This window comes from Microcebus murinus, chromosome 14 (assembly GCF_040939455.1).
Source record: "Microcebus murinus isolate Inina chromosome 14, M.murinus_Inina_mat1.0, whole genome shotgun sequence".
In the NCBI taxonomy this organism is placed as follows: Eukaryota; Metazoa; Chordata; class Mammalia; order Primates; family Cheirogaleidae; genus Microcebus; species Microcebus murinus.
Genome location: NC_134117.1, coordinates 60,671,653 through 60,681,829, shown reverse-complemented (window position 1 = coordinate 60,681,829; position 10,177 = coordinate 60,671,653).

The following is a 10,177-nucleotide window of genomic DNA, read 5'->3' as shown; positions in this document are numbered from 1 at the left end:
TGTTGTCGAAACCACAAATAGATTTGGGTTAAAATCCCAGTCCTCCACATATAATCTGTTAAATGACTTTTAGTAAGTTATTAATACTTAACTTTTTGAACCTTTTTCCCATCTATATCTCAATAAAGCTGTTACACGCGGACACACAGACACACAAAGGTAGTCTTGAGCACAGTACTTATTACCCTGCAGGTACTTGCAAGTTGATTGGTTAAAAGGCTACAGGTTCTTGGGATCTGGAAAATGGACCTGGTGTCCTGTTCAGAGCTCCTAGTAAGTGGCCACTTGTTGGGTCCAAGCACAGGTGGGAGGAGCAGGAAAAAGGCCTCACAAATTCACCATTCTGTACTCCTGTTCTTCTGGCCAGAAATATGAATAAAACAAAAGAAAACAGGCCAGAAAATGGCTTCTACAGTACATTTTAACAATTATTTCTACTGTTTCTTCTTAAAAATCTAATCTCTCTTTAAGCTCTATAAATAGAATAAGCCTTATTAGAAGGATATCATTATTTAAGATTGGAGTCACTGGAGAAATCATATAATTACTAATTCCACAGGCAATGAATTAAAATGGAATGCTCAAATCAGCTATGGGGAGATGAGACAGGCTCTTTGGCAAGATGCTAGATTATTAACACGTTTCTTTTGCGCAAAAACAAAAAGGCTTAAGGGTCAAAAGGAAATTTAGTTAGAATTGCTTCACTTCAAAGATCCAAAGTATCAATGGGAAAATAAAAGTAACTCTTTGTAGACTGCAAAATTTAATATTGTTCATATTTGTCTCAGGATCAATTTTGGTGAAAACGGCACTGCTACTTCATGAATATTTTTGGTCCAGGGAATTCTCTCTCTTGATTTATAAAATGAAAAAGAATAACTAAAGTACGATTCAGACCTGAAGTCAGCAGTCTCCATTTCCTTGGTTAATCTAAAACACAGACGGCAAGGAAGCAGGGTCAAAGCACTATTTTCCAGCTTAAAGCATGATTTGATAAGGTAAAAATGCATTTACATTAGTAAACATACAAAACTGAGATTTATTTCACACATCTTAAAGTTGTTTTTAAAATTGCAAAAGTAATGCATGCTCATTATAAAAATACAGTCGTATGTAAACTATGAATAATAATTGTTAACTATTAATGAGCATTTATAAAGTGCCCAACATTGGGTTTAGAGCTATCTGATTCAATCCTCAACAACAATCTTATGAGATAAGTATTATTATGTTTTTCTCCATTTTATAGACAAGGAAACTGAAGCCTCAGGAGACATAAGAGACAGAATCAAGATTTTTAAACCATACATACTTCAGCACCTATTCTCTTAAATTCCTTTATACTTTAGGTGAAGTTCTCCATTAACTTTTTTCTTACCTCTCTTCCCCCAAATTAACTATTATTTATAGTTCACTATATATCAGAAAGATGGAGTTTAATAATTGGAAAATAATCATTGACTTTCTCATAAAAATATCAATTCACAAGCCCAAGTACCTTTCTGAGAGAAATGAAAACACATGTCCATACAAAAATGTGTACATGAGTGTTCATAGCAAAGTTACTCATAATAGCCAAAAAGTGAAACCATCCAAAAGCCCATGAACTGGTGATTAATCAACAAAATGTGGTATATTTGTATAATGGAATATTACTTGGCCATTAAAAGGAACGAAAACATGCTACAACATGGATAAATCATGAAAATATTTTTCTAAGTGAAAGAAGCTGGTCACATCATAAGACCATATATCTTATGATTCCATTTATTTGAAATGTCCAGAATAAGCAAATCTATAGTGACAGAAAGTAGATTAGTGGTTCCTAGGACGAGGGGTGGGGGTGGTGGAATGGGGAGTGACTACAAATGGGTAGGAGTTTTCGTGGTAGATAAAAATATTCCAAAATTGGGCTGGGCACGGGCTTATGCCTGTAATCCCAGCACTTTGGAAGGCAGAGGTGGGAGGATCACTTGAGGCCAGGAGTTTGAGAGCAGCCTGGGCAATATAGCAAGATCCTGTCTCTACAAAAAACAGAAAAATTAGCCATGCATGGTGGTGTGTGCTTGTAGTTCAGCTACTGGGGAGGCTGAGGCAGATGGATCGCTTGAGGCCAGGAGTTTGAGGTTGCAGTGAGCTATGATGATACCACTGCAATCTAGCCCAGGCAACAGAACAAGCCTCTATCTAAAAAAAAAAAAAATCCAAAATTGATTGTGGCAATGGTTGTAAAACTGCAAACATGCTAAAAACCTTGAACATATAGTTTAAATGTATAAAGTTTTAACCAGTCCTTGAAATCAAAAGAATTAATAAAAATAATCAAGAACACCTTCAAAAATCAAGGTAGGTACTTTGTTACTCAGATATGACAAAGTTATAACGAGGAGAGAAAGTAAATTTCTAGAAACCACAAGAAACAACCACAAAATTATATACTAGTCAGGCAGAGGGAAGAGAAGACAATTTATGCAAGAATCTAAAGTATGTCTCTAAAAACAAAAGCTTTAATCTATTTTGCTTTGGTCTATATTTGGCTTTTATTGTATTTATTTTTTGGAGATGGAGTCTTACTCTGTCGCCCTGGCTACAGTGCAATGGCGTCATCCTAGCTCACTGTAACCTCAAACTCCTGAGCTTAACTGATCCTCCTGCCTCAGCCTCCTGAGTAGCTGGAGCTATAGGTGCTGCCATCATGCCTAGCTAATGTTTCTATTTTTTGTAGAGACAGAGTCTCGCTCTTGCTCAGGCTGGTCTCAAACTTTTGAGGTCAAGTAATCCTCCCACCTCAGCCACGCAGAGTGCTAGGATTGTAAGTATAAGCCATCATGCCCAGCTTATATTTGGCTTTTAAAGACCTCATTTAACATGATTTTAAAATATAACATATTTCTGGCAAGGAGACAAGTAAATTAGCTGTGATGGTGTGATCGATAGCTAATTTCCAGAAATGGCTCCTGTACCTGATATGCCTCCTGCTATTCATGCTTTTGTGTAATCCCCTCCCACATAGACTCTAGATTTACCTTGTAATTCATTTTCTAAATTACTAATAATTTTAATTAGAATTAAAATATCATATAAAATTTTGAAGCTGGATGATGGGTACATGAGAGCTTATGTACTTTTTGTATGTTCGAACACATGTATATGCTTTTGTTTTTTTTTAACCAATAAAATATAGTGAAAGTGATACTGCACCAGTTCAGGACCTAAGCTTTAAGACTCCCTGACAATTTTGGGTTTTGCACTTTTGAAAAGAGTCCTGAATTGCCATGTAAGAAGTCTGGCCACCCTGCTGGAGCGATCACATGGAGAAGGGACTTGGAGAGGCCATGCAGAATGGGAGAGGCCCTGAGACTGCATGGGGAAAAAGGCCCAGCCATCCCAGCAGCCCAGCGCTGGGACCCCAGCTGTCCAACCATCCTCACCAAGACACCAGACATGTGAATGTACCATGTTGCACATTCCATCAAATGACTGCAGCCCCATCTGACATCACATGGAGCAGAAGAACTGCCCAGCTGAGCCCAGTAAATCCACAGTCTCATGAGGACAATACAATGGTGCTGTTTCATGCCACTGAATTTTGGAATGGTTTATTATGCAGCCATAAATAACTGAGATGAATATTTTTGTTTTGTTTTCTCTAAATCTCATAATCTCACAGGTGTTTGTGGGCTTTGCTCTTCTTAGAGCTCTTCAGGGAAAAAACTGTCACAGTTTTTCATTCTTAAAACTTTTTATTTGGAAATAATTGTACTTGCAGAAATTGTTGCAAAATAGAACACAGAGCTTCCATGTGCCCTTCACCTAGATCCTCCACATATTATTTTTTTCTGAATCATTAGAGAATAAGTTGTAGACATGATGCCTTATTCCCTTTTAATACTTCAATTTACATTTCTTGAGTTCAGTGATACAGCACGACAATCAAAATCGAGAAATTATTAATAACATTGATCTGATAATATCATCTAATCTACAGACTCAATTCAAACCTCCCCCATTTTCCCAATAATGTCCCTACAGGTCCAGGAGCCAATCCAGGAACACACGTTGCTTTTATAGTTTTTAAAACGTTTACATTTTTCTAGAGACAGGGTCTTACTCTGTTGCCAGAGCTGGACTGCAGTGGTGCGATCATAGCCCACTGCAGCTTCAAATAGCTGATGTCAAGCTATCCTCCTGCCTTAGAGTAGCTGGAACTACAGCTACTTGGTTTCTAATCTTGGTTTCTAAATATCATTACCCACTAAAAGAAACCAGAGCTCCTTAAAGAAATGGCTGACTCCAGGGCTGAAGCAAGGAAAATACTAAATGTGTTTGGAAAGTTGCGCCACCATGCCCGGCTACCTTGATAGTTTTGAAGAGCCCAGGCCAATTATTTTTGAGAATGTCGTTTAATTTGGGGGATTTGTCTGATGTATATAATATATGCATTTGGGCAGAACCATCACAGAAATTATGCTGTGCTAGTCTCAGTGCAGCACATAAAGAGGTACATGATGTTGATATGGTCCATTAATGGTGATGTTAACTTTTATCATTTAGCTAACATGGTGTCTGCCAGGTTCTCCACTGTAAAGTAATTATTAATTATTTTGAAACAAGAATCTTAGAATAAGATGATGTAAATATCTTGTTTCTCAGCGGGGCGCGGTGGCTAACACCTATGATCCTAGCACTCTGGGAGGCTGAGGCAGGAGGATAACTTGAGGTCAGGAGTTTGAGACCAGCCTGAGCGAGACCCCGTCCCTACTAAAAGTAGAAACAATTAGCTGGGCAACTAAAAATAGAAACAAAACATTAGCTGGGCCTGGTGAAAGCGCCTGTAAACCCAGCTACTAGGGAGGCTGAGGCAGGAGGATGACTTGAGCCCAGGAGTTTGAGGTTGCTGTGAGCTAGGCTTATGCCATAGCACTCTAGCTCAGGCAACAGAGGGAGACTCTGTCTCAAAAAAAAAAAAATGTTTCTCATCAAACTTGCACCAGTTTTAGCATTCATCAATGACTCTAACCTAAATAATTACTCTGATGATTACCAAATAGGAATGTTCTATCCTATTATTCCTTCTAGATTTATTAGGTGGGACAGAGCTTTCCTTTCTCCCTTATTAATTAATTAATATCAGTATGGGCTCAGGTCTCCTTTTTTACTTACAGGGTTACAATCTGTTATCATAATTTATCTTGATATTCAAATTGTCCCAGACTTCTCCAGCAGGAGCCCCTTTCAGCTAGTTACTGTGTCTCATAGACATGTTCCATCATTCCCCAAGCACTTCTTTGCCTTCTGGTATCATAAAACATTCTAAACACATTTAGTATTTTCCTTGCTCCAGCCCTGGAGTCAGCCATTTTTTTAAGGAGCTCTGGTTCCTTTTAGTGGATAATGGTATTTAGAAACCAAGATCTGTGCTTGTTGTTATTAGAATGTCATTACATGTAGGTCCTCTCATGGACAGACCTAGAAAACACAAACACCTGTGGTCTCCGCCGGGCGTGGTGGCTCACACCTGTAATCCTAGCACTCTGGGAGGCCGAGGCAGGAGGATTGCTTGAGCTCAGGAGTTCAAGACCAGCCTGAGCAAGAGCGAGACCCCATTTCTACTATAAATAGAAAGAAATTAGCCAAACAACTGAAAATAGAAAAAATTAGCCGGGCATGGTGGAATGTGCCTGTAGTCCCAGCTATCCGGAAAGCTGAGGCAGGCGGATCGCGTGAGCCCAGGAGTTTGAGGTTGCTGTGAGCTAGGCTGATGCCATGGCACTCTAGCCAGGGCAAGACAGTGAGATTCTGTAAGAAAGAAAAGAAAGGAAAGAAAAGAAAGAAAGAAAGGAAGGAAGGAAGGAAGGAAGGAAGGAAGGAAGGAAGGAAGGAAGGAAGGAAGGAAGGAAGGAAGGAAGGAAAGAAAGAAAGAAAGAAAGAAAGAAAGAAAGAAAGAAAGAAAGAAAGAAAGAAAGAAAGAAAGAAAGAGAAAGAAAACAAAAACACCCATCCCCCCACACCCTGTATTTCTTTGTCTATCTAATCAGACCACGAAACTGATACCTCCAATTCTATGCAACACTACAGGATATATGCTTCCCAGTTTCCATATTTGTAACTCCTTTCTCTGAAAGTGAGAAACTTGCAATCATTTATTTGCTTAACTCCAAACATGCTGACCTCCACCCCTCACTGGCCACCAGTGGAAAGCTCAGTACAAATGAAGGGGAAGAGGAAGAAAAAAGGCTTTTTTTTTCTTCAGTGTGTCAGAAACTTAAGCAATATATGTTGGCCAACATTTATTCAACTATTTTGACCAAGTAGTTAACAGACCATTCATTCTTAAATAACAAAAAGTACTACAAGCAAGTTTGCTTAAATGCTGCGTATTTTATTAACTGAGATCTTAGTAAACTAGAATTTCAGCAGCTTCTCTGAAATCAGAAAAAAGATGTAAGATTATGAGCTAGAATGAGCTGGCTTTAATTTCTGTGTCTAGCAGTTAGTGCAGCAACCTTGGGCAACTTTCCCAATTTCTCTGAAATGCATTTTCTGCTTCTGTAAAATGGGGATTAATGAAAGACATTATTGTTCTTAGGATTAAATGAGAGAATGTATGTGCAATGGATTGTTTTTGATAGAGACTGGATGGGGGAAGATTTTAAAAGTAGACTACAAACTTGTTACTTAAAAGTTACAAGCAGTTCCTGCCTGCTAAAAATGGAAGTTTTGGAAACACATTGAGGGTCAACTGCTTTCTGTTCTGGGAGAGACATCACTTTGTGTTTATTTAAATTATGCAAATGACAAAGTATCCACCCATTGTTCCTGGGAGAAAAATTGAAGACAGTAAACTAACTCAAATTCAGTTGTTTTAGACCAAGAAATTAAGTGCTTTATCATGTAAATTGAGTGTCTGTTTTAGCAAACTTGAAGGAGAACCTGTTCTTTATGAATTTAGGCTGCATTATGCCTGTAAATTATTGCTTGTTCTTAGAGACTTGTGTTTCATTTTTTCCCCCAGTTATTGCTTATGAAGGAACCTGGGATTGTAGGAGAGGCCATAGGTGTGAACCTCACCTCATGTTGGAGGGAGATTGTACACAGTGACTGCTTGGGGCTATTGCTGCCCTTCATGTGGTATTTTTAAAAAAACTAAATAACTAGAATGTATTGATGCTGGCTGTGTTAGTCTGGGACCTCTGAAAAGTAGAATGAAGATGGTATTAAATATGTAAGAAATTTATTAGGATATGTGCCTGAAAAAGAAAATGAAGAGGGAACCAAGAGAGGCCGGGACAGTCATTTTCCACGCTGTGGATGGCAAAGTAAAGAACATCAGACTTTAGAGAGAGGAGCATGAAGCATGTGCCCACAAAACCGAGAGGCCCCAAAAGAAGATGCAGAAATAGAAGGGATCTGCCTCAGTACTTGACCACTTCCTAATTCTTTTTGTTTTGTCTCTTACGAGGCTAGGCTGTAAATCCTACCCTTGGATGCTGAGATATTATTCTCTCTGTGCAACACGTGGCTTTTTGTTTAAGTCAATCTGATTTCTGGCTAAGACCACCACACTTGGAATAGTAGCTAGGAGGAGAGCAATACCCCATTCCCCATGACACCAGAGTGTGGGTCACCATGGCGAGGACCAGCGGGGGACTTCAGTGTCTTCTGCAGGGGTGATCTTATGAGGGGGGCTGAGAGAGGTCAAGAGGAGAGAAGACAGAATATTGCAGACCTACTCCTGACCCCTCAACACACAGCCCCCTCCTACTGGGTCACACTGAGAGGTAACTTTTGGCAGTCAGAGGAATAAGTATTGAGTAGTTGTTTTAGTATTAATGGAAATATGGTGAAAATTTGCAGTGCTAGGCTAATGAGGCCCAGACATTTGGGTTACCTGGGTAAAATAATTGCTTCACAACAGGCGGACGGTTAATATTAATTATTTCTCACCCACTTTCTAAGATTCTCTGTCATTCATAAAATACCATGCTCCAGGATCACTTTATTTATGAATCTACTCTAATTTCTGAAGCAATCACTTCTGAGCACATACAGTAGACACCCTGGCTTAGAAATATAAATTGCGCTTTAGGAATTTTGCTATGTGGCTTACATTCTGTTATCAACTCCCATTAAAAATCACCAGATCCGGCACCTAAGTGGACACATAGGTACTACAGCAATAGGGTATTGGGCAGGTGGGAGGGGGTGGGTGGCGGGTATATACATACATAATGAGTGAGATGTGCACCAGGGGAAAAGGGCATTTTTTTAAACCTTAAAATTTATACCCCTATAATATACCGAAATAAAAAAAAAATCACCAGATCCAGGGGTCCTTAAGCACTCTAATTATACATATATTTAGGAAGTACAATAAAAATAAAACCTTTTTAAAAAGCAAAGTTTTTATAGATCACCTACCAGAGAGAAAATAAAAACTCCCTTAGAAAATTTACTAATATCATTATCCACAAAACTCCAAACTACAGTACTGTGCTGTTCTCAAAATGAGTCCCTAAATAAAAATACTAGTTGTGTACCTTATGCTAGAGGGTGTGGATTGGGAGTGGTGGGTAAAGGGAAGCAATACTCTTCTTCTTTGGGTGATTTTAATACATTTATCTTCTTCCAAGATAAAGATACAAACCATTTAGTGTACTCTATATTTCTTTTCTCAGTCTAGGGACATCGACAAGACTCGGGAATCGCAATGTGCCTTAATCAGGCTCTTTCGACTGCAGAAGGGAGACTCCTAACTTAACCTAGCTAAAGCCAAAGGGAATTTATTGGTATCTATATTTGGGTGGTTCAGGCTCTGGCTTTAAGCATAACTGGTTTCAGGGCCTCAAACAATGAGTCAGATCTTTCCCTCCTTCCCAGTCTTTGTTCCCTGCTTCTTTCAGTGGTTTGGCCTCCATTTTGCTTTCTCCAGACTTTTGGAAAAAATGGCTTCAACAATTCCAATTTCATGTCTTTCAAACATAGCAAGTCCAAAAAGAATTATTCTCTCTCAGTAGCCATATATTAATTTCAGGGAAGGATTCTAATTGGCTCTGCTAGGGTTATATGTCTACTTTTGAATGGTTGACTATTACCAAGGTGGGATACTATGATTGGCTAATCCTGGGTCATATACATTCCAGTTGGTAATGGTCCAGGTAAGGTGGTTAGAGAAAAGAGATAATGACAATTAAGATCCTCACAAGGTTATATGAAGTATGAGAGGAATTCTCCAAAGCAAATGAATGTGTATGTTATCAGAAAATGGATAGGCTGGGCACGGTGGCTCATGCCTGTAATCCCAGCACTTTGGGAGGCCAAGGCAGGAGGATTGCTTGATGCCAGGAGTTTGAGACCAGCCTGGGCAACATAACAAGAACTCATCTCTACAAAAAATAATAATAAAAAAATTAGCCAGGCATGGTGGCACATGCCTGTAGTCCTAGCTACTCAGGAGGCTGAGACAAGAGGATCACTTGAACCCAGGAGTTCTAGGTTGCAGTTAGCTGTGATCACATATATATGCTATATGCTATACCATATAGTCTAGGTGTGTAGTAGGCTATAGCATCTAGGTTTGTGTAAGTACATTCTATGATGTTTGCACAATGAAGAAATTGCCTAACGATACATTTCTCAGAACATATTCCTATCATTAAGGGATGCATACCTGTACTTTAAAGATATCACTCCATTGACTTCTTGCTTTCATTGTTTCCAATGAGAAGTATTCTGTGATTCTTATCTAATTTCCATTATAAATCTCTCTATATATGTATAGATATATACATATATTATATATAAATATTTATGTAAGTGTGTATATGTGTATCTATGTTTATATCTACATCTACATCTCCTATTGGTTCTGTTTATCTAGAGAGTGCTGACTAACACAGTATGCTACTTGATGACCCATGCATTAAAAGATTTTTCCGGCCGGGCGCGGTGGCTCACGCCTGTAATCCTAGCTCTTGGGAGGCCGAGGCGGGCGGATTGCTCAAGGTCAGGAGTTCAAAACCAGCCTGAGCAAGAGCAAGACCCCGTCTCTACTATAAATAGAAAGAAATTAATTGGCCAACTGATATATATATAAAAAAAAATTAGCCGGGCATGGTGGCACATGCCTGTAGTCCCAGCTACTCGGGAGGCTGAGGCAGAAGGACCGCTCGAGCCC